This window comes from Pantherophis guttatus, chromosome 2, assembly GCF_059756535.1.
Source record: "Pantherophis guttatus breed Tessera chromosome 2, ASM5975653v1, whole genome shotgun sequence".
Classification (NCBI taxonomy): Eukaryota; Metazoa; Chordata; class Lepidosauria; order Squamata; family Colubridae; genus Pantherophis; species Pantherophis guttatus.
In genome coordinates this window covers 103,434,768-103,457,517 of record NC_142064.1, presented here as the reverse complement: position 1 = coordinate 103,457,517, position 22,750 = coordinate 103,434,768, and the positions used below count along the sequence as shown (strand labels likewise).

General features: G+C 38.2%; 1 long non-coding RNA gene across 1 annotated transcript in view; it reads right to left on the bottom strand.

The window, feature by feature from the left end:
• Positions 1 to 19,903: 19,903 nt before the first annotated feature.
• The window catches only part of LOC117661853 (uncharacterized), a 29,154-nt gene continuing 26,307 nt past the window's right edge, over positions 19,904 to 22,750 (bottom strand). The window contains exon 4 of the long non-coding RNA XR_004590143.3: positions 19,904 to 20,357. This is a non-coding gene — a long non-coding RNA (uncharacterized LOC117661853). The remainder of the gene's footprint in view (positions 20,358 to 22,750) is intronic.

Here is a 22,750-nt window from a genome sequence, read left to right as displayed (position 1 = left end):
GAAGGACTAAGGGAGACATGATAGCAGTGTTCCAATATCTCAGGGGTTGCCACAAAGAAGAAGGAGTCAAACTATTCTTCAAAACACCTGAGGGTAGAACAAGAAGCAATGGGTGGAAACTAATCAAGGAGAGAAGCAATTTAGAACTAAGGAGAAATTTCCTGACAGTTAGAACAATTAATAAGTGGAACAACTTGCCTGCAGAAGTTGTGAATGCCCCAACACTGGAAAATTTTAAGAAGATGTTGGATAACCATTTGTCTGAAGTGGTGTAGGGTTTCCTGCCTGGGCAGGGGGTTGGACTAGAAGACCTCCAAGGTCCCTTCCAACTCTGTTATTCTATTCTAGTCTATTCTAGTCTAGTCTAGTCTAGTCTAGTCTAGTCTAGTCTAGTCTAGTCTAATTCTATTCGCTATTCCCCCTAGTTTGATATTGTCTGCAAATTTGATGATTTCCCCTTCTATCCCCTCATCTAAATCATTTATGAATATGTTGAAGAGTCCTGGGCCTAAGACAGAACCCCATTTCAAACTTTCAATCTTGTAGATACAATTCCATTGAGGATATATGTTGAGTGTGGTTGGTCAGCTAGTTATGAATCCATCAGGTGGTGTTGCTGTCTATCCCATATTTTTCTATCTTACCAAGAAGTAGATTGTGGTCTACTTTGTCACAGCATATTGCTGGTCCTCTAATCACTTTGTGAAAGAATGCAGTAAGATTTGTTTGATGATCTGTTTTTCACAAACTCTTGTTGGCTTCTAATAATAGCTTTGCTTGTTGCTAGGTGTTCGCAGATCTGTGCTTGATTATCTTTTCCAGGATCTTCCCAGTACTGATGTCAGACTGATTGATCTATAATTTCCTGGATCCATTTTTTCCTTTTTTGAAAATATATTAATATATTTTGATATATGAAATTTCAAAATATATTTTGATGAAAATATATTCATCTTTGCCATGGCGTAAGACTTTTTACTGTTTCATCCTACAGATCATCCACTGGACTCTGCAAGAACTGTCCCTATATTTTGACCTTTGAAACCAAGGAGCTTGGAACAGCAGCTTTGTCAACTGCTCCTAACTGCCCAGTGCGTACTGGGCCCCTGGTTAGGGATTCCTAATATATTCCACAATGAGTTGCTTTATGGTTTCTAATCTCTGGAAAGTATCTAATGAGCTGGCCTGTAATCAGAAAGAAAATTGGAGTTAATGAATTATATAATCATTACATTTAAAAGCAATGGATCTGAAGTGCACTCTCAAGCAGTTCTAGCTAAGGTGAAAAACTGGAACTCATTTACATACAAATGTTTCCAAAAGACACAAACCTGTACAGAGGGCAATCTAGCAAGAGGACAAGTCTATAAGAAACGGTCAGAATAACTATTTTACTGCTGACACTATGCTATGTCTTCTTGGGGTTTTTCTTGTACAGGTCAACTGTGAGAAAGAAAAGAAAATCTCTTTTCAGAAATTAGCTGATATATTGCTCAATTTTGTTATACATGAAGAGTCTTTGATGCCTGCTTGATGACTATGCAGTGATCATCAAAAGGAATGCTCACAGAGTTGAAAGGTCATGAAGGCCAATCTCATGCTCAGTGCAGGAATCCATATTAAAGCATCCCAGAAGCACAGGTTAATGAATATATGTGTGATATATTATAATAGCTGACCTGCTATTACTCTTGGGGATTTTCCCCCTCCTTTACCCAATCAGAATTTCCTTTCTTATAATTGAAGACCATTATCCCTTGCCCTGCACTCTAGGATGACAGAGATCTTGACCCTCTTCTATGTAACATCTCTTAAGGTGGCTATTGCAGGAGAAGAACAGGCAGAGCCTGGAGCAGAGTCAAGAGAGGACTCAGCCTAAAATTGTTATATCTTCACAAACACTCCAAGTCCAGTCCCCCCTTCCCCCTGTAATTCTGTTAACTTTTATCTCATGGAATGGAATGGAATGGAATGGAATGGAATGGAATGGAATAGAATAGAATAGAATAGAATAGAATAGAATAGAATAGAATAGAATAGAATAGAATAGAATAGAATAGAATAGAATTTTTTATTGGCCAAGTGTAATTGGACAAACAAGGAATTTGTCTTGTGCATATGCTCTCAGTGTACATAAAGAAAAAGATACTTTCATCAACAATCATAAGGTATAATGCTTAATGATAGGGTACAAATAAGCAATCAGGAAACAATATCAATATAGGCATAGGCTTGAGTAATAAATCTTCTGAACTGGAATTTAATGTGATCCTGATTCTTCACACCTTCATATTACCCCTCCATTTTTTCAAGACTAAGCACTTTCAGTTCCTTCTATACCACTTCATAGGATTTAATTTCTAACCCCCTGATCATTGCCCTTCTCTGATCTTATTTCAGTTTCTTTACATCATTCTTGAAGCATTATTTCAGGATTTTTAAAAAATCTTTTAACTTTGCCATCCTCCTAGGGAGCTTTGATCAGTTGGTTGATCAGAAGTATAGCAAGTAAACAAATCAAGTTACTGTTATCTCTAAAAGGTCATATAACAAAGTTTCTATTATAGTCACTATCCTCATCTCCTATTTTCTTATTGCAAGTTATTGGGTCAAGATAGGTCTATATTTTATAAAAATATTTTATAAAAAAAATAAGACAGGGTTTTTAAGATTGCAAAATATTAACTGACCAAGATAATTGATTCCTCTTGATTAATATTAGAAGTATTCTACTTGCTCCCTAACCTCAAATATATTATATTTTTTGGACTATAAGACACACTGGAGTATAACATGCACCAAGATTTCAAAGAGGAAAACAAGAAAAAAATAGTTTTTAGCCTCCATACATCAGGTTTTTGCCTTCCCCGGCCCCAAGAGCACTCTGGAGGCCTCCAAAACCCTCTGTGTGTCCTGTTTCTGCGAAAAATTGACCCATTTTTTGCAAAAACAGTATGTGCAGAGGGTTTGGGAGGCCTGCAGAGTGCTCCTAGGGGCTGGGGTGGGCAAAAATACAACGCATAGGGAGTTTGGGAGACCAAAAACGGATAACAAACAAACAATGAGAATTGGGACAAAATATTTGCATCAAAATGTGTTCAATGAGTTTCAAAGTAGTTGAGTACCAAGGTACCACTGTATATGATTGGTCATCAGAAGAAACCTATTGATTTGGGGGGATATTTATATCATAGTAAAAGGAATCGCTTCCCCTTGATTAATGCATATTTGCTTGCCCACATTTTTAAGTTCTGCACCAGGGTAATGGAAGCAATGTATCTTGTGGAAGCTTGGAAGACAGTCTTCTCAACTGTCCCTTCCAAATATTGTATTAACCACTTTGGCTGGCTGTGAAAGTACCAACTGCCCTTCCATTCCCAAAGACCTGGTTGGTAGCAATACTGGTTTTTTAAGACGAGAACACTAGTAATTCATCACCACAATTTTGAAACATTGGGTAAATGCTTTTTTAATGCCACTTGGGGGTTTTTTTGTTTCATTTTTAATTGCTTATCCTTAGATATACATGTTACAATAAATTAATAAGTAATAAACAACGTGAGTTTTTAAGCAGATAAAGTGATTAACTCTCACATACTTAATCTTCTGCTTTCACTGCCTTTATAGCAATGAACTTTAGTCTGAAAATGTATAGAACTATATGCATAGAACATTAGGAGTGGGGATAGTCCTAGTTCATTATCCATGAATACTCATGCCTTGTGTGCATTTTGATATTCCATCCTCAGGAATGCATTCTAGAATGCTAAGAGGGAGGCCCTTTTAAAAAGAAATCAGTGGACTAATGGCTATTTTTACTTGCAAGTGTATGATTCCTCTTTATTAGACTATTTCCTAAAGTCTATTTGGCAACAGCAACTCATCGGGTATTAATGATGATCACTGGGAGCGAGCCAACAACTGTTACTGTCTCTGGTGCCAAAATATCTGGGAAAGAGCAGTCTGTCTTTAGTCTCTGCATCAGAAAACCACATTGGCTTTCCACTGGCTCCTATAGATGAAAGGCTGAGTTTTAATTCACTTTCTCTTATATTAAGGCTCTCAGAGTTGTGATGATTCTATCACACCAGTAATTTTCAAATCCCCCTGGCTGTTTACACTGCACTGGATATTTTTCATATTAATTTGTGGCAAAGAATAATATTTTTCATATTAATTTGTGGCTTTCCATTTTGGTAGTCTCAGCCTCCCTTAGCATCCAACACTGTTGTAGAACCAATTAACGTATTCTCCACAGTTGCCGCCTCAAAGAAACTAGTGTGAGATTTCACCTGCTCTTTCCTGAAATGCTGCTTTAACTGGAATACATTAACAGTTATAGATTCTCTGTTATATTTATATGCAGCTTTTTAATTTTAAAAATGCCCAGTGCAAGCAGAATGAATGAAACCTACAAGCAGGTCTAAAAAACACAAGAAAATCAAAGCAAGACAGAAAATGTTAGGCATCCAACTTCAACAGTGAATCATTTACACCCAAAACAAGAAACCTATCATTACAGGCCCTTCACTTTCCTATCTCCAAGAGTTCTTATTACTGTATTGGTATAAAATGAAAGGGAATGTGATGTAACTAGGCTGGAGTTCCTGGAGGAAAAGTGGAATATAAATCTAACAAGCACCTTTTCTTTTTAAAACAATGAAAAGCAGGCTTTGGTTGGGGAACAAAAGAAAGGCTCCTAAAGGTTGGACTAGATGATCTACAAGGTCCCTTTCAACTCTGTTAATCTGTAATCTAATCTGAAGGTGATGGGAAAAAATTGTTTTCTATCATCTTTCCATTTGTATGCAAAGCTGCCCATAGTTGCTTGCAGTTTAAAATTTGCCTAGCTACCAATCAAATGATTTGCATTCAGAAATAAGCCAGGGAATAACAATTCTCTTGGATATCTCAATGGTTTTCAGCACCATCAATCATGCTACCTTTCTGATGGTAAGGATACCATATTAACCCTCTGCAATGCTTCAGGAAGTTCCATTTTATAACAAGGTAAGGATTGTTCTAAGAAGACAGTGGAGGGGATTAACCATTTTGCTCCATAGATTTTGATTTATGGATGCCTTAAGGATCCATCTTTCTTGTTCCTCATGCTCTGTAACATTTACAAAAACCTGACAGTTTTGGCTGAAGTGGCATAAAGATATGGATGATACATAGCTCTCTCATTTCCATCATCTTATACTAGGGATGCAAGAAACTCTGAATCAATATTGGGAGGTAATTATGATTTGGCCAGAGTGAAGGTGTTATTGGAGGGATACTGAAAGCACACAGCCCACTTTAGATGGAGTTGTATTGTCCTGAAACTGAGAAGTCAGTTTGGGATGTTGTTATATCAAATCCTGTCCTTGGTTGCTCCAGAAATTAAAAGAACCTTTTCCCGGTTTTTATTAGTTTGTTTTACATTATTTGTAAACTGCCCCAATCAATTAAAACTCTAGGCAGTAAACAACAAAGCAAACACAAGCCCACCATAAAACCGTAAGAAAGCAGCACAGCTTGATACATAGTTGATGGAGCTGCAGTTATTCATTCATTCACAGCTGCAACCAGGCTGGGTTTCCCCCCCTGTCCTCTTTACTGGCAATTCTTGGTAACTCTATTTTCATGTTGAAAAACAGCAATAATGAGGGATATAAATTATATATCTTAATTAATTAATTATAATTGATATAAACGAGATCAGCAGAAGCCAGAGAAGCAAGACAGTTGAAATATATTACACAAATCCTAAACCAATTACATTGATTAACATCTTGTTTCTGATCTTCATGGTATTAACCTTTAAAGGCCTAGGAGAAAGTTAGCTTCTGGTCCTATTTTTGTTGGTTACATGAGTACATTTCAATTTGAAATTTCACAGTATTATGATATTCAATTTTCCTTTAACCTAATTTAAACATTGATTGAAAAGCAAGCTGCAAATATTAAATAAATTGCAATAAATAAATCATTTATACAAGTGATCTCTCGATCCACATGCAGCTCAGTCTGAAAGCAATGATTATTTGGTATATGTATAAGTCCCAGCAGGTTTTCTTCAATTTTCTGTACAATTTTTTTTAAAAAAAACACAAAAATCCACAATTAGTTCCCATTCACGTTCATTGATTGGAATTATTTATATGCCACCTTTTGTGTAACCATAAACAATTGCAAGTAAAAATATAATAACATTATTTAACAACAGAGACCCCTAAATTAGTAATAGCCTGGGAAGGAGCAGAAAGGAGTAATCCATTTGATGTCAGTCCTTCAAGATTGACCAGATTAGGAAACCAATGCCAGTAGGTCGGGATTACTTTTATTGTAAAGCTATAGTAAGCTTGCAAGTCTGAATGTGCTCTCCCTCCCTTTATCTTCATTGGGAACTGGGAGGGACTTGTCTGAACATTCATATGAACATTCATTCATATTCCTTTCTTGGTCTGGGTTCAGATACTTGTCCTACCTCTTACTCCCCCTCCCATCAGGGATCCTCCCATGCATTTTTCCCCCATGAAGTAAACCCTTTTGCAGGCAACTCTCTGTCAGGTCAAATTTTTGAGTCAAGAAACAGTTTGAGCTGGATGCTACTCAGCTCTGAGAATTAAGTGCCCATCCTGTGACAGATTCCATTTGAGTGAATCATGACATTTCAAAAAGAAATCCATGATGCATTTCTTTTACATTCCTAATCTGCTTTGCCCTGAGATATTCTCCTTTAGTGCCATCTAACCTAACTTTCACAAAGACAACTGCATAATTTGAGAGTGCAGCCTGAAGCAAACTGTACCTCAACTAAACTACATACTTAAAAAAAAAAAAACCACTGCCCAAGTGGTTTTTTTCCAGACAAAATGTTAATCCTTTCTAAATCTAACAGCACTTCCAATATCATTGATAATTTTAGCATCCTGTAGACATATTTAGAGTTGTCTCTACTGTACTGGAAAAAATATATACTCTTCTAGGTATGTGCTTTCTCCACCAATTTACATTCATAGTTCGTAATTGAAGGACTACTGATTTGGGATTTTCTGAAGATGGGGCACAAATTTGTTTTATTTTGTACATCCCAAATGGGAAATTAATTGTTTGGTTGTGCTTTCTGCAAAATAGAAATGTAAAATGCAAATCAATTATAATCATTACTTCAAAATTTCCATAGGAAAATATGCGTTCTCCTGGGGCTTGCAAATCAAAAGCTGGGGAACATCTCTACAGCATCAATTAAGAGTTGCATGAACAATTGTATCTACTTCAGGAAATATTAAGATAGACTTCTGTATATTTTTCTGTTCAAGAATGGTGAACAGCATATTCCCCTACTAGTTTATTAATGTTGCCATGTTTTATATCACAACTGAGTCCAGGGCTACACATATGGTCTAGTTTGTTCAACACCAACAAAAGCCCTCTGCACACGTTAGCCCAGAACAGCTGAATAGGCCAAATAGATTGAAATTCCAGCTGAATAAAGTCAAATGTTTTTAGTGAAATAAACTGGCAGAAAATGAGCAGGTCTTTTCATATATTTTTTTCATATTTTTTTTAAGGAAACTGGCATACACACAAAATGCTGCAAATTTCTAGAACAAGGATGCAGACCTATCATTGGGTCTCCACTTGATTTTTAAAATATACACTTCGTGTAAATAGTTTTCAATCATGTGAACTCTGCCCTTTTAGCTTCACAGGTTTCATCCAGTGGTGGGTTGCCCCTGGTTCGGACCAGTTCTATAGAATCGGTAGTAAAACTGGCAGGAGGTTCCACCCACCGACCCCGATGTCATCAGGAAGCTTCTGCGCATGCATAGAAGCTTCTGTGCATGAGCAGAATTGCAAGTGCGTGGCCCCGTTGCAAACTGGTAGTAAAGGTAAGTAGAACCCACCCTGGTTTCATAATATTCATGTCAGTAATATTTCTGATTGTCTGCAGTTTTGCATCCAATATGGTGGCTGTTTCATGCACCTGTCAGCTTTGAAAGACTGCTTTACTTTGCTCCAGGAGTGTTTTTGTCCACACAAAATGGTGTCTTTCCTGCTTCCAGTTGGCAGTGGAATTTCTCAAATGTTATGGAGCTGTGGTAACTGTATTTCCCCAGCAGGTAAACAGTAATATGAATGCCTGTTTGGCTCGGCAACTGCTCACCTTTATATGTGCCAAAAGACAATTGATTAAGAGGGATCGATTCTTTGCTAATTCACTAATATCAAAGAAGAAAGATTAATCTCCACTATTACAGTCTAAAGACACTTGCCAAGGAAACAATTGCTTCTCCTGATGTATTAAGGGCAGACTTTAAGCAATCTACAGTAAGAGGCTCAAAGGTAAATGCACTGGGTTTATGAAGTCCACTGCAACTTCTGCTTCTAGAAATCATAATGTAAAGTGTGTTCCTGCTAAGAAAGGGGGAAAAACTACATTTTCATCTTCACTTAATACAAATGATAATGTCAGCAAGCAACAATTTAACAAATCTGTTGATATTTGAGTGTTAACGTACACTGTTGATTGTCTACAATGGCATTCAGGGGAATATTTAAGTACATTGAAGGGTTCCAATTTTTTAAAATGGAAAGATACAATATTTATTGAAAGATAGAAAGCATTAAATAGAGAGGGAGCACACTGTACAAAGCCATGTGTTATTCATAAATTATTGCAATGAAACAGAACAAATAATTGAAAGGAATTATTGTTTATTAGCAAACACTTTTCATGATATATGATGTGTATTGAAGAAAATTTTAAATGCTTCTTTCTTTTTGCAGATGGTACATGACAGGCCTATTGTTGACAAGAATTTGAGGCAGATTTTGATTCCATCCAAATGTAGTTCCCACTTTATTGACAGAACGATGAGCTGAATAAACCATACAATTGCAATATGGGCATTTTTTTCAGAATTTGTATAATTCTGTGATGATAATGAATATGAAACAGAGTATATTTGGTCAATTTTATCCACTACTAAATGCATATTCATAATATTGAAACCTAGAATGGTGTGGCAATGTCAGTCAGTATAAATGCAATCTGATGACATATTTTCTGGCTGAAATTTCAGGTGGCTTTGAAAAACCTGCAAAAACTGTTTTCAATGTGTTTCTGGTGATTTAGGCTACCATAATGTAATTAATGTTAAGATAATTAATCAAGCAAATAAAGCTGGAGTGCTTGTCAGGATTCTATAGAATAGATTTTCCCCATTTCTTCTTGCCCCAGCTCCTTCCCACCTAGCAGTTCAAAAATATGCAAAGTATCTGAATAGATAAATAGGTACCATTTTGGTGGGAAGGGAACAGCATTCCGTGAGTCTCAGCACTTAGTCATGCTGGCTCTATGACCAAGGGAATATCTTTGGACAACACTGACTCTCTCAGCTAAGAAACAGCGATGAGCACCTTCCCCTGGAGTTGGACACAACTGGACCTGGGCAACTTTACCTTTGTGTTCTCAACAATATTTCAATCATGTGGCCCCTGAGACAGAAGGATTCTAAAATTTCTTTGGACACAGTTTCAGTCGCTTCATTGTTGATAACTGGGGTGAATTCTAGATTAGCACTGTGGTAAACATTAAGTCAGAGGAAATTTTATTCCATCTAATCTGCTTTTATTAAATATAAAGGTGACATGAGAAATATTAGGAACACTTGACTTTCTTTACAAAAGAGAAATATTTCCTCATGGGTATGCAAGAACTCTCACTGCATGCTGCACAAGAATACCAAACAGAGCACTGAAAAATATGATTCGCAAAGCATGTTAGCATAAGCAAAGCACATAACAGAACATCAGAGAAGCTGTGTCCATTGCAAAGTTTATGCACCTGCTTCTGGAGCTGTTCTCAATTGCATGTGAATGTTCATGCACTAATCACACTTCTAGGAAGCAGCTGTGCACAACATATACACACATGCATGTATGCACATACACATATACAAACAGCTAGGGACAATCTTCAAAGGAGCTGTGCAAGCCTTTCAAAAGACGCTTTAAGGAGAGTTGCTTTGCCTACACCTACATGCTTTGAGAAACATTTCCTTCAAATGTGCTTTACAACACTAGTAGATATTCTTGGCTGGTATTCACTGAGGAGTCTCACACTTCTATTGGGAAGTGTTTTTTTTTCTTTTGTAAACAAAAGAAAGCTTTCCTTTAATTGCCTCTACCAACTTTGCATTTACTGAAAACTGCTTAGACTAAGTTCAATTTCCTCTACTAATTTTGCGTTTACCAAAAACATGATGTTCTGGCACATATAAATGATATTGTAAAGGAAGAAAACTGCATAAACACAGTAGTGAAGCTCCCTGATGTATATGAGCTAAATCTTAACTTTAGGTAGCTAGGATGCTCAAAACACCTATGTAAAACTGCAAATGGCTATGTAAAGAATATTATCCCTGTCATGTAATTTAATAAGTTTTTCTAATGGTGAAGCTCCTGTTGGATCTTATTGCATTGCTTGGTGAAGTATCACCCTGGGACTGTTGCATTGTGCTGAGTGTGTGTTTTTAAACTATATTTGTAGTTAAATATACTTGGAGCTCGCATGTACAGCTTGTTCTTTGATTTATAAAGGTCATCTGGTGACTGCATAGATCAAAATTTGACTTGTTTTCAATAAAGGTTTAGCTCTGACAATCAATAAGCTCAAGACATCCAAGCTTCAGCCCCCAAAGTCCTTGTTAAAAGTCTCATTCTACACTAACCTTTAACATCTTGGCTTCATTCTTACACCAGGGAAGCAATGAAGAGTTTCTTTTGCTGTGGCAAATAAAACCAGTATCTCTCAGGAATACATGAATAGTTCCAATGTCAAGAGGATTCTGCATCATGTCCCAATTAAAAGACATTATGCTGCACTGAAAGAATGGAGGAAGATATCTATTATGCTTCACATAATGAGGGCTTGCCATAGACTATAGCAATTCTGTTTCTAGGAATACAACTTTACTATGAAGTGTCGACAGCACTTGCACTAGTGGGCAGTACTTTTCATGCTAACAAGGGAGTTTATAAAAGCCATGCAATGGACTTAACATTGGCATATTGAATCTAAAACCCATTTCTAATTTTATTTCACATATAATAATTGTGTTAAGGCAGCGTGCTAAGCAGTGGTTTTTCTGAACAATGGTTATGTTACACCAGAAGAGGTTGAGTTTGCATAACTTGCTAAACATAAAGCATGTTTTACAAACTACTATAACTGGACCCACACAACACATTTCTCCAATACAGTAAGCCTGAATTTCAATGACAGACACTCCAGATTCACCTTCCATCTTAGATGTAAGAAGCAACAAGCAACAAAAGGGAAAGATGATCATCAACTCCCCATCAACTCTTATCATGTTCTGCAACCCAAGCTTGGACTTCATATATTATGCTAAGGTTTAATGCAGTTTATTTTATCAGAACCACTTTGGTCAGTAGTTAAGGTACCAGGCTAGAAAACAGGAGACTGTAAGTTCAGATTTTAGGTATAAAAGCCAGCTGGATGATTTTGGGCCAGTCACTCTCATTCTCTCACCTCCCAGGGTTGTTATTGTGTGGAAAATAGAAAGAGGGAGGTTCTCTGCCTTCAGTTGTTTGTAAAAATAGTAAAAATGGGATACAAACAAACAAACAAAAATGTTCAGCTTGGCTTACTGTGATAGGTGAATAAGTGAACCAACTGTTATGATTTGTAAGCTATGGTCTTAGGATTTTATCTCAGCTGTATGTACAAAATGAGACTCCTATCATTTTTTTCAACAAATCATGCTTAGAAAAGATACGGCTTAATAAAAATGTATGACTCCAGCAAGTGTGATATTAAATGTATTCCAGGAATTTATTTTGAGAACTAAATTTGAATTTAATACTCATATACATAGAAAATGCTTAGAGAGGAGGGTTGCTTTTGATTGATAAACTATTGCATTATTCTAAGTATTTGTCAGGTAAAGTCTGAGATTCTCCTGGGCAGGTCCTATGGAAGTGACTGAGACAGGTCTTTGTTCCATTATCTGGGTGGAATTTCAGCCACTTGCTACTGAAGAAGAGGACAGGATCCTTGAAGCTGTGAACTTCTGTTACCTGTTTGTTGGACCCATACCTCCTACCTGGTCAAAGCCTCTTCAGAGCTGGCATGTGGTTGCATCCAAGTAGTGGTTAATGCCTCTTTGCAGAAGAGGTTGGTTCCACCTGCCTTGAAGGATGTGGTAATTTGCCATCATCTCAAGAGGCCATAATGAACCCAGCCACATTGGACAAATGTCATCCAGTCTCCAACCTTTCCTATTTCCTTAAAGATTAATGAGAGGGTGGTAGGCATTTAGCTCCAAAGGGTCCTAGAAGAAGCAGATTATCTGGATCCTTTTTAGTCAGGATTCAGACCAGGTTATAGTATTGAGATGGGATGACTGCCTCCAGGTAACCTCCAGTGAGCTCGGAATTGAGGTGATGTGTTCATCCTATCCTCCTGAATCTCTCAGCAGCTTTCAGTACTTTTGACATGATAATTAATGCTGTTCAAGCTTACCCAACTCTTGGAGGCTGTGACGGTCTGGCTAGGGAAAATCTGGCTGCAACTTCATTCTAGCAAAATGGAATGACTTTGAGGAATCCCTGGATCTGAAAAATTGTCATCAATCAATGAAGTGAGGTAGCACTCTCCCAAGCAGAGTTGAAACACAATTTGGGGGTCCTCCTGGCTCCTGCTAGAGAATCAGCTAACAAGCATAGCTAAGGGGCCTTTTCACAAATTTATCTTATGTGATAATTGTGAATGGAAGGCCTTGTTCATAGTAATAGCAATAGCATTTAGACTTATATACCACTTCACTGTGTTTTACCGCCCTCTCTAAGTGGTTTACAGAGTCAGCCTATTGCCCCCAACAATCTGGGTCCTCATTTTACCCACTTTGGAAGGATGGAAGGCTGAATCAACCTAGAGTCTGGTGAGATTCGAACTACCAAATTGCAGGCAGCACAAGTAGCCTGCAGTACTGCGCCACCACGGCTCTTCAATCACTCATGTCCTACTTACTTCCTCATTTGGACTACTGTAACATGTTGCACAGGTAGTCCTTGACTTACAACCATTTGTTTAGTGACTATTCAAAGATATCACAGCCTTAATTCAAGGGCCCCACACTTATAACCATCACAACATCCTCATAGTCATGTGATTAAAATTTGGGGGCTTGGAAACCAGCATGTTTTTACAACAGTTGCAGCATCCCAGAGTCATATGATTACCATTTGCAACCTTCCCCACCAGCTTTCAACAAGCAAAATTAATGAGAGAAGCTGCATTCGCTTAACAGCTGAATAATTCACTTAACAACTGCCTTGCTTAGCAATGGAAATTCTGGTTCCAATTGTGGCTGTAAATTGAGGATTACTTGTACATGGCAAAGTCCTTGAAAAATGCCAGGAAACTTCAAATGGTCCAGAACACAGCACACATTCCCCATGTTACACTGCTGCTGGGGATGCTGCCCTAGTTTCCATTTTCTGGGTGCAATTCAAGGTGCTGGTTATAACCTTGAAAGCCCTGAATGGCATGAAGTCAGATTATTTGCAGGATTGTGTTTCCCTAAGGACATGTACCTGTCCAATTTCATCAAATAAGGATGGGTTTGCTACGGGGCCCCTCTATCAAATGATGTCATTTGGCAGGACCTAGGAAGCAAGACTTTTCTGTAGCTGTACCAACCCTAAGGAAAGTTTGCCCTGAGATATGGAGGGTCCCTATCTTCCTTGCCTTCCAGAAGCCCTTGGCCTTCCTTTTGCAGTATTTGGTGGTCTGTAAGAGTTTTCATCTTGTGTTTTTATTATTTGTGTGTTGCTTTATATAAGCAACCATGTAATTTTTTAAATAAACATTTGTAAGTAGAATCCTTCCCAATCTATAAATCTCCAAGAGATATATAGCATACACACACACACACATACCAATCTTCCAAGATCTAATTTAAAAGTGCAAAATAACAAGTGGCTGAAACCAAAGCGGCATTTTAAGAGGCACAGAGCGTGTTTTACTCTCACTAGAAAAGTGAGGATAGATTTCTAACATGTTCATATCACTGCCTATGTGGCAAGCCATTTTAGTTCTATATTTCTGTACAAAATATCCTTATGCTTTTGGACACAATATGACTCTACTATCCTTTCAAAGGAGAACAGTTGAATTCTTTTTTAGAATATTGTGTCTTTCTTGGTCATGCTAATGACCTAATCAGTTTATCAACTGAAGAAACAGAATTACCAGGCTCATGAGAATCAACTGATAATGAATACATTTCTGTTGCAAAATTCATTAGGAAAACTGTGCAAGATTAAACTAAGAAAATAAGAGGCACATGCAGCTAACATTATCAAGTAGTGTTATTCTCTCTTAGTTGCTGTTCAACCAGGACCATAAAGCATGGGATAGCAGGAAAGCAACAAACGAGTTGGGTATTCATATATAACATCAGATTTAACTTTAAAACTTTAACTCAGTTAAGAGATTCATCTATCACCTTCCCAATATGAAAAGTTTAATTAACTTGATTATTAGGATAAACTGATGATCCAGCTGACCTTTATGGACAAGTGCAGTGTGGTGCTTAGAGGGTTGGCTGTGACTATGAAAATGCAGCTTTAAGTTCCAATTTATTCCTGCAGTTCATCAACTGACTTTGGGACAGTCATTTTCCCTCTGTAGGAACAACTTCTCAAAGTTGCAGTTATCAGGATGAAATGAAGATGGATTCCCTTGTGAGCAATCCTGAACTCATTATAGAAAGATGATGTACAAAAGTAATAAAGAAATACTATGTGTTTGTAGTATATTATTTTAAAAGAACAAAAAGTTCTATCTTTTCTTCAATAAGTTTGGCTGGAGTCCTTATCTATTCTGAACAGTTTTGATAGAGCCCTTATGATAGCGAGGGAAGATAAAAAAAATAGAGATGAAGGCACCTGGACATAGCAGCTTCATGGAATAGAGTTATATCCGTAAACCTGCAGCCATGCTGTTATGGCAACATTGCAATAAACCTTTATAGAGGATCCTGCCAAGGCTCTAATTGAGGCTCTAATGCTAAGTCAATATTATAGAAACCCTTCTGAGCGCAGTTCAGTGGTGAAATCCAATTTTTTTTTACTACCGGTTCTGTGGGTGTGGCTTGGTGGCCATGGTGTGGCTTGGTGAGCGTGGCAGGGGAAGGATACTGCAAAATCTCCATTTCCTCCCCACTCCTGGGAGAAGGATATTGCAAAATCTCCATTCCCACCCCACTCTGGGGCCAGCCAGAGGTGATATTTGCCTGTTCTCCGAACTACTCAAAATTTCTGCTGCCGGTTCTCCAGAACCTGTCAGAACCTGCTGGATTTCACCCCTGGCACAGTTGTAAATACCAAGATATTGAAATGGTATGCTAAACTTTTACAGAAGGGAGATAGAAGATTTGTTGCAGTTGCTGTACTCTGTAAGCACAGAGAGCTACAGGTAGTCCTTGACTTATAACCATTCATTTAGCAACTGTTTGAAGTTACAATGGCACTAAAAAAATGACTTACAACCAGGCCTTGCACTTACAACTATAGCATCCCCACAGTCATGTGATCAAAATTTGGCCATTTGGCACCAGCATGTATTCACAATGGTTGCAGCATTCCAATGTCATGTGATTGCCATTTGTGACCTTCCCAGCTGGCTTCTGACATGCAAAGTCAATAGGGAAGCCAGATTCACTTAACAAGCATGATTCATTTAACAACTGCAGTGATTCACTTAACTATGACAAATAAGATCACAAAATCAGATGCAACTCCTTGCTTAGCAATGAAAATGAAATGAAATTCTGCTCCCACTACTTTTTATGGGAAAGCAGTGAAAAATTCCACCCATGAAAACAAGGCCAACCCTATAAGCTGTAGAAATGGGATGAACATTGCCTTTGCAATAATGCAATAGTATTACAAAGTAAAACGCCAATGGAATGAAAATCCTTGTATGGACAAATTCTGAGCAAGGGTCAATGATACATCGGTGCTGGAGGACTTCTGCATCATGAAAAATTGCCAGTAGGGGAGGTAAGTTATAGTTGGTTGAGCTAAAAAAAGATGCTTAGCATGATGCTAGGTCATAAATTGAAATCACAATGGGTGCTTTCACATAAAGATAGTTACCCTAGTTTAAGCAAACAACATGTTGTCTTAGCTAATACATACTCTTAGTGAGTATGTTATGGATTGGCAATACCAATTTAATCCTTGGAAAACATAATATTCAATTTATTTGCTGACAGAGCCCCAAATGGTCTTGGCGTGATTACAGGAATGTCTTTACCACTATGAGCCTTCTCGATCAATAAGTTCAGCTTATTCAGTGCAGGACCTAGGCCTGAGTCAAAAGGAGGGCTCTGTCTTGGGGAATAAGTCATCCTGAGACACAAAACAAGAGGTCTTTCCCTTTTGTCCTTGGGGGCGGGGGTGACTTAACAAGTACAAACCAGCAAAATCATCTTTCAAGCCAGGCTGCAAATTACATATTATTTATCCTGTTTTTATGGAACCACTTAGTGGATCATCCATCTAGGTTTGCTACACAGATGTTTGGAATATAATCAGCAATCATTGCCCTGAAATCCTGGAGGCTATGAACAGAGAGGCATGATTATTAAAGCTAATATTTCCTTTCCGGTGTAGCAGAATAAACTAGTTACCAGTGATGTATTTACAGGGAATTTGACACCTTGAGGACTGTTAAAAGCATGCAAACAGTGCCAAACTAAGTTGAAGGTAGGGAAGCAGATTGCTCAACACTGGATTTGGAATTTCAGCAAACATCACTGAGCTGCTGTCTGCTGCCTGTTTCTGCCATCTGTTATTTTCTCTAAATCTGTAAGCTGATAAACATGGCCTGTTACAGAGAGATGACATAATTTTCCATAAACAGACAAAGCTTCAAACAGACTAGCCAAGTAGCCAATAATACAATCACTGCACTGCCCTCTCACTGTCTTAATGTCCTTTATATCCACTGGATTTATATTTATATATGCATATAATATTGGTTAATTAGAAATCCATTCAATGTCATGTTGAAGTGCCTTTTCTTTGTGGTTTGCAAATGTATTTGTTTGTGTAAGCACATAGGTAGGTGGGCACATTTGTACACACATATGAGATGTTATGAGGTAAATTGGTTTTGGTTTAAGATCAATCAGTTTTTTTTCTTTGCCTTTACAAAATGGCCCTCTGAGATTAAATTTACTAAAAATTATTAAATTATTGATTCCAGTAAGAATCTGAAGAACCTTATGTGACCTTTATATTGACAAAGATCAGTAAGGAATGGCTGCACACCTGAACATTCCTGTACTTTGAGCCCCTTGGATAGAATGTCCAGACAAGACTAGATGCCATCCACATAAAAAGACTCAGAAAGATACCCCACATTCTAGCAGAAATAGAGGTGTCCTCATAGTGGATATTTAACGTGCCCTAGGGATGGTGAGCTATGTCTGTACATTGTCTTCATGCAGGACCTCTTTGCTCAGGGGTTGGTGATTCTCCTTCCAAGCAGTGCCACTTGCAGGAAAAGTCAGATATAGGTCATAATGGAAGAGGGGGGGTTGTTTTTGTGTTCTTTTATTCCGTTTGGTAGGATTATCAACCTACCTGCAATTGGTGTTGCATGAAATTAGAAAACTATCTTCTTTCTGATCCAACAGGAGAAGACAAATGGAAGTCACATTCTCTATCAGGAAATTTCTTCAAGACAGGATAAATAAAAGTTGAAAGAGCATATGGCTCAAAGATTCAACTGAGCTGTCCCCATGAGGACATATACATTGATGAGGCAGAATATTTTTGTAGCACCCCAACAGGATGGTTGATAGCATCCAACCTGGCCAAAGTGAAGGATTGGGGAAACTTCAGGAGTATGATAGATGGCTGGCACATACATGTTTGGAAAAAACCGCAGGTCCTTCAAGATTTAAGCTGATTTGAAAATTAATGTCCCAGATGCACTATATGCATTATCAAAACCCAAACTTTCCAACCAGAGCCTTAGAGAATGGCAATTTACATCAACCAGGTTGACTTAAGGTGGTCTTTGTAATGGCAGATGGAAATGATCCTGAGAGATAGGAGGGAGAGCCACAGACCAGACAACCAATATGCAAAATATGACGATGGTGGCAACATGGGAAACTCTTCAGGAGGACTCCCCCACCCACTCAGTTTTCCAAGAGAATAAAAGGAAAGGAGGGGAGCAACACTTTCAGCCTTGAACTATTCTCTTAATATGACTTTACACTAAAGATAAAAACCCCTTGTTGTGGTTCTTGTCTTGATTACATTGATTGGCTACGATTCACTGAGAACTAGTAGGATGAGATCCATTTGGGAAAAAGATAACTTAAGCCAAAAGTTATAACAATGATATCAGGCTCTGGCATCCATAGAGTCTGGTTTGGCTATCACTAAATGAAGTACAGTGTTTTAAGGCCTCTTGGGATCAAAAGAACAGCTTGATTAAACTTAGATTGAACAGCTTTAAGAATGTTTCTAATAGTACAGATTTGGACATCATAGAGGAACTGGAAGATTGCCTTGGCAAAAAGACCTTGTGAGCTGCAATGATGAAATGGGCTCCTTCAGAATTGAGAAAGCTTTGCTGAATAATACTGGTCAGATATTTAAAAAATGGCATTTCTAGGATAGTGAGACCAGAAACAGCATTCCAAGGCATTATAAGTACATACCTTATAGCATTCCCTCAATTTGCCAATTATGAATGCAATGATAATTTCATGCAAATACTAGGACTGATAATTTGTTATTTTATTTTTTTTCTCTGAGTGGAAAGAGGCTTCTCAGTGTCCTTATTCTCATCTGGGAGACAGATGTGATCACATCTGCATTGAAACGAGCTGGAACCTGTTAATTCAGAGGAATGATAGCTTGGATTATTGGGTTTATTTGCAAATTACAAAGTAGAGGGGCAAGAATATATCTCTGTCTCACTCGCTATGGGTAGTGACAGTTCTAGAGAGGTGGTCCCAGGAGAACATTTGATACTCGGAATAGTGTTGAAATAGAGAGGCTGAATGGCAAGAAACAGCTTTTTATCAATTGAGAATCCCTTTTAGTATTTCCTACAGCCTCTCCTTTGGAATTAAAACAAGGTTGCAAAAGGGGGGGTTCCCTGCTAAATGACGGAGAACCAAACAGTGGTCAAGATTTGATTGGTCCCCTCTGAAAACTGCCTGCTCCTCTGTGAGGATGTTTTCAATATTAACGCAGTGCAATGGTTTTGAAGAGAAAACAGCATACAGCTTGCTGATTGCATTTAGCAGGCTGATGGGTGTATAATTGGCACAGTCTAATTTATCCCCTTTTGTTTTTGAAGAGAGGGACAACAATGGCATGGCTCCAGCCAGTAGGAAAACATGCTGAGCTGTTAATATGGGTGAATAGATAGCCAGCACTGTTCCTCCCCCCCCCACCTTTTTGTTCTCCCTTAATAATTCCGGAGGAGAAAGAATCGCCTCCTGGAATTCTTCCAGGTTTTAATTGGGTCCGTGATCTCTGATGTGAACATGGGAGGCCACTTTCAGGAAGAACATTTCCAGAATAGGTCACAACTGGATTATCTAAAAATTCCACTATGAAAATACTTCGGAGATTTGATGGATATTTGGCAGATTGGATCAAAAAAAATCTGTCTTTAAGGGAGTTGTTAACTCAGCACCAGAATTGAGAAGGGCTCTTGAGCTTCAATTAAATTCTCCCTCTCCCAATTAAACAGTTTGAATGTAATATGATGGATGTTATGGCAGTCGGTGGGTAATCTTGATAAAAGGTCCTGAAGAGTAAGGATAATAGACAGATAACATGTTAACATTTGCTCAGGGGAATCTGCTCAACAGATCTGAGAGTGAAACTGCAGGAGGGGGGTCAAAATTCACAAGATCCAGGATTTCTTTTGCCATTCTAGAAATTCATTTATTCCAAACCTGGTGAAACTGAGCGGGCTTTTACTAGAAATGTTGTACCTGCTTAGGGTCATTTTTTCTCTGTCTTTCACCAGCAAATTTCTCGACTACAATTCATCAAGCTACAAACCATGTCCTTCAAGTTGTTGTGCAGGTCTTACTTTTCCTTAGCTCCTCCTCTGCTGTCTCTTCCATTTTTTTTTTTTTTGTATTACCTAATTTCCTTGGCATTATACGGTCAATCATAGCTACAAATACGGGTTTAAAAATGTCCCATTCTACAGAAATAATTGGCTGCCAGACTTGGCCATCTTCATCCTGTTGACCCAGTTGGATGGAATTGTGCCCACACCAGTTCTGCAAAAGAATAGGATCAGCTCATAAAATAATCTTCATAGTATTAAGAAATATTGTAATAGTCCATTTTCTTGCTAACATTCTCCCACATTTATATATATTATAATTATTATAATTAATAATTAATAATTATGAAATGTACCTCCCACCTTTCTTCCAGGACCTCAAGGTAGCTCCAAAATGACTGCCTTAATGTCCTCAACACTACAATAATCACGCGAGATAGGCTGCATTGTTAATAATCACCTATTGAGCTTCCCTCCAGATTGAAGTTGGACAGTATTATACCAGAACAAAAGTGCTTCTTTTCATCACACTTCCAGTCTGTACAACAATTTGGCTATGGCAGAACTGTGGGTGTTTCTGTTATTCCTAATTCAGAAGGCCTTGTGTCAATCTATTGAAACCAGGGCCACCAAAGTCAATCATTCTCTTCCTGGAGTGATTTTGGTGCACTGGGTTTGAGCATTGTATGTTTTGGATGCTTGGAAAAAGGACTGAAGAATGGGTTTCAAAATCTTTTCTTGGGTTCTGAGAGTACCCAAGGATTGATAGAGCCTCTGGCTCAAAGCCTGCTTCCTGTAATTCAGTAAGAGGAAAGAACCTCATGTTCTCACAACCTCAGAAAGTGAATAGGCTGCTTTTTTTTATCTAAGTCAGTCAATTCTAGTAATATACAATACTAATATTGAGTATGAAACCTAAACACATTCTTTCTTTTCCAGTTCTGATGACTACCTACCCATATGCATGCATAACCAACACTTTATTCCGTTTCAGGGTAAGCATCATTATGCTAAATGCAGAAAGAATAAAAAATGTGAAGCCAGAGCAAAGAGAGAAGAAAATAAAAAGAAAATCCAAGTCTAATTTTGCCAACATCATATGCTAAATGTACTAAACCCTTCATGCTTTTCTACCCTTGCAAACCCACCTTAATAATTATCCTTTAGCATAGGATCCCAATATTGCAAATGGGAGCAATACACGCAAGGTGACGTTTACTGTGGGCCACCTATTACAAAGGATAGACTCTCAACCACAAACCTGATTTTTTGCTAATTATTAAAGCAGTTGTCAGGCAGAAGTACTGCAGATTAGCCAATCATCAGAAAAGAGGCAGCTGAGCCTGAAGAAAGAACGAGGGCATGGCAAACCCTCTCTAGTTTCTTGGACTGTAAAGGTGAGGTGGGAGAGTTTTAAGTTCAGACTTGCAAAATTTGGTTAATGTAACCTTACTGTAAGGCAGTGGTGAAATGTAAAATTTGTTACTACTGGTTCTGTGGGCATGACTTGGTGGAGGGGTGGTAATGTGACTGGGTGGGCATGGCCAACTTTTTTTTTTTACTTTTAAAAGCATTTTTTCTACAATCTCTTCGGCCTCTGATGATCGCGTGGCTCAGTTGGGCGGGGGGGGGAGGCAGGGATTTTTACTACTGGTTCTCCAAACCAGCTGCTGTCGCTACCGGATCAGGTGATCCAGTCTGAACCAGGAGCATTTCACCCCTGCCGTAAGGTTAGAACTAGTACTTCTGGGTGTGCTTCTTAGCTGGACTACCTCACAAGACTAACATTTCCTCAATCATTATACAATATTGTTGCTGGTGCAGGCTTTTGAGAGATGCTAGGGTTGCAGTGCATGTGAGGGCTGATTGGTTCAGCTCCATTCAGGCTAGAAATCACTGCTGTTGGAGTGTGAAACTCTAATGATACAGCTCCCTCTCTGGGCCACTTTGGGCCACCCCTTTCTGCCACTTGAAAATGTTTTCCAGGCTTGGAGGATTAGTGTCCTTCATTTTGAAGGACACATTGCTACATGCTCTGCAGCATGCCAAACCTGTTTAAGTTGCCTGGCAACTGTTATATTTACTTCGTCACACTGACAAAGAGGCATTCGATGTAATAAATTATGCCAAGAATCACCTCTCTTTCCCTGTCTTGTCTCTTCTCCTACTGTCATAATTTGTTCTTTCAAAGTGGCTTTCTTGATGGAAAGAACGAAGCTGGAAATGGGGCTTAAGCAGTGCAGGTGTCCCTCATTTCTTCCTTCATAATAAACCACACCACTTTGCATGTCTTGTCAGCACTAAATACAGAGCATTTCCTTCTTGCAGACTGTGCCTATCTGGGACTCAGTTCCAGTAATAATGAACCAGCAGCGAGTAATTGTGAGTTATCTCTGTTGTCAAAAAAAAAAAAAAAAATCAGCTTTGCAAATGTCTGCTATAAATTTAGTGAGTTGCCCCTCTTTTTGAAATTTCAAAGCTCTTTGTTGCTTAGTTAATTTTTACAAATTGCTAGAGTTCCTTCCCATACTTTTAAAGATCACAGATCCATTGAAAGAGTTTAGTTTTCTGACTTTTTAAAAATAGTTTTGACTGCTAACAACAGAA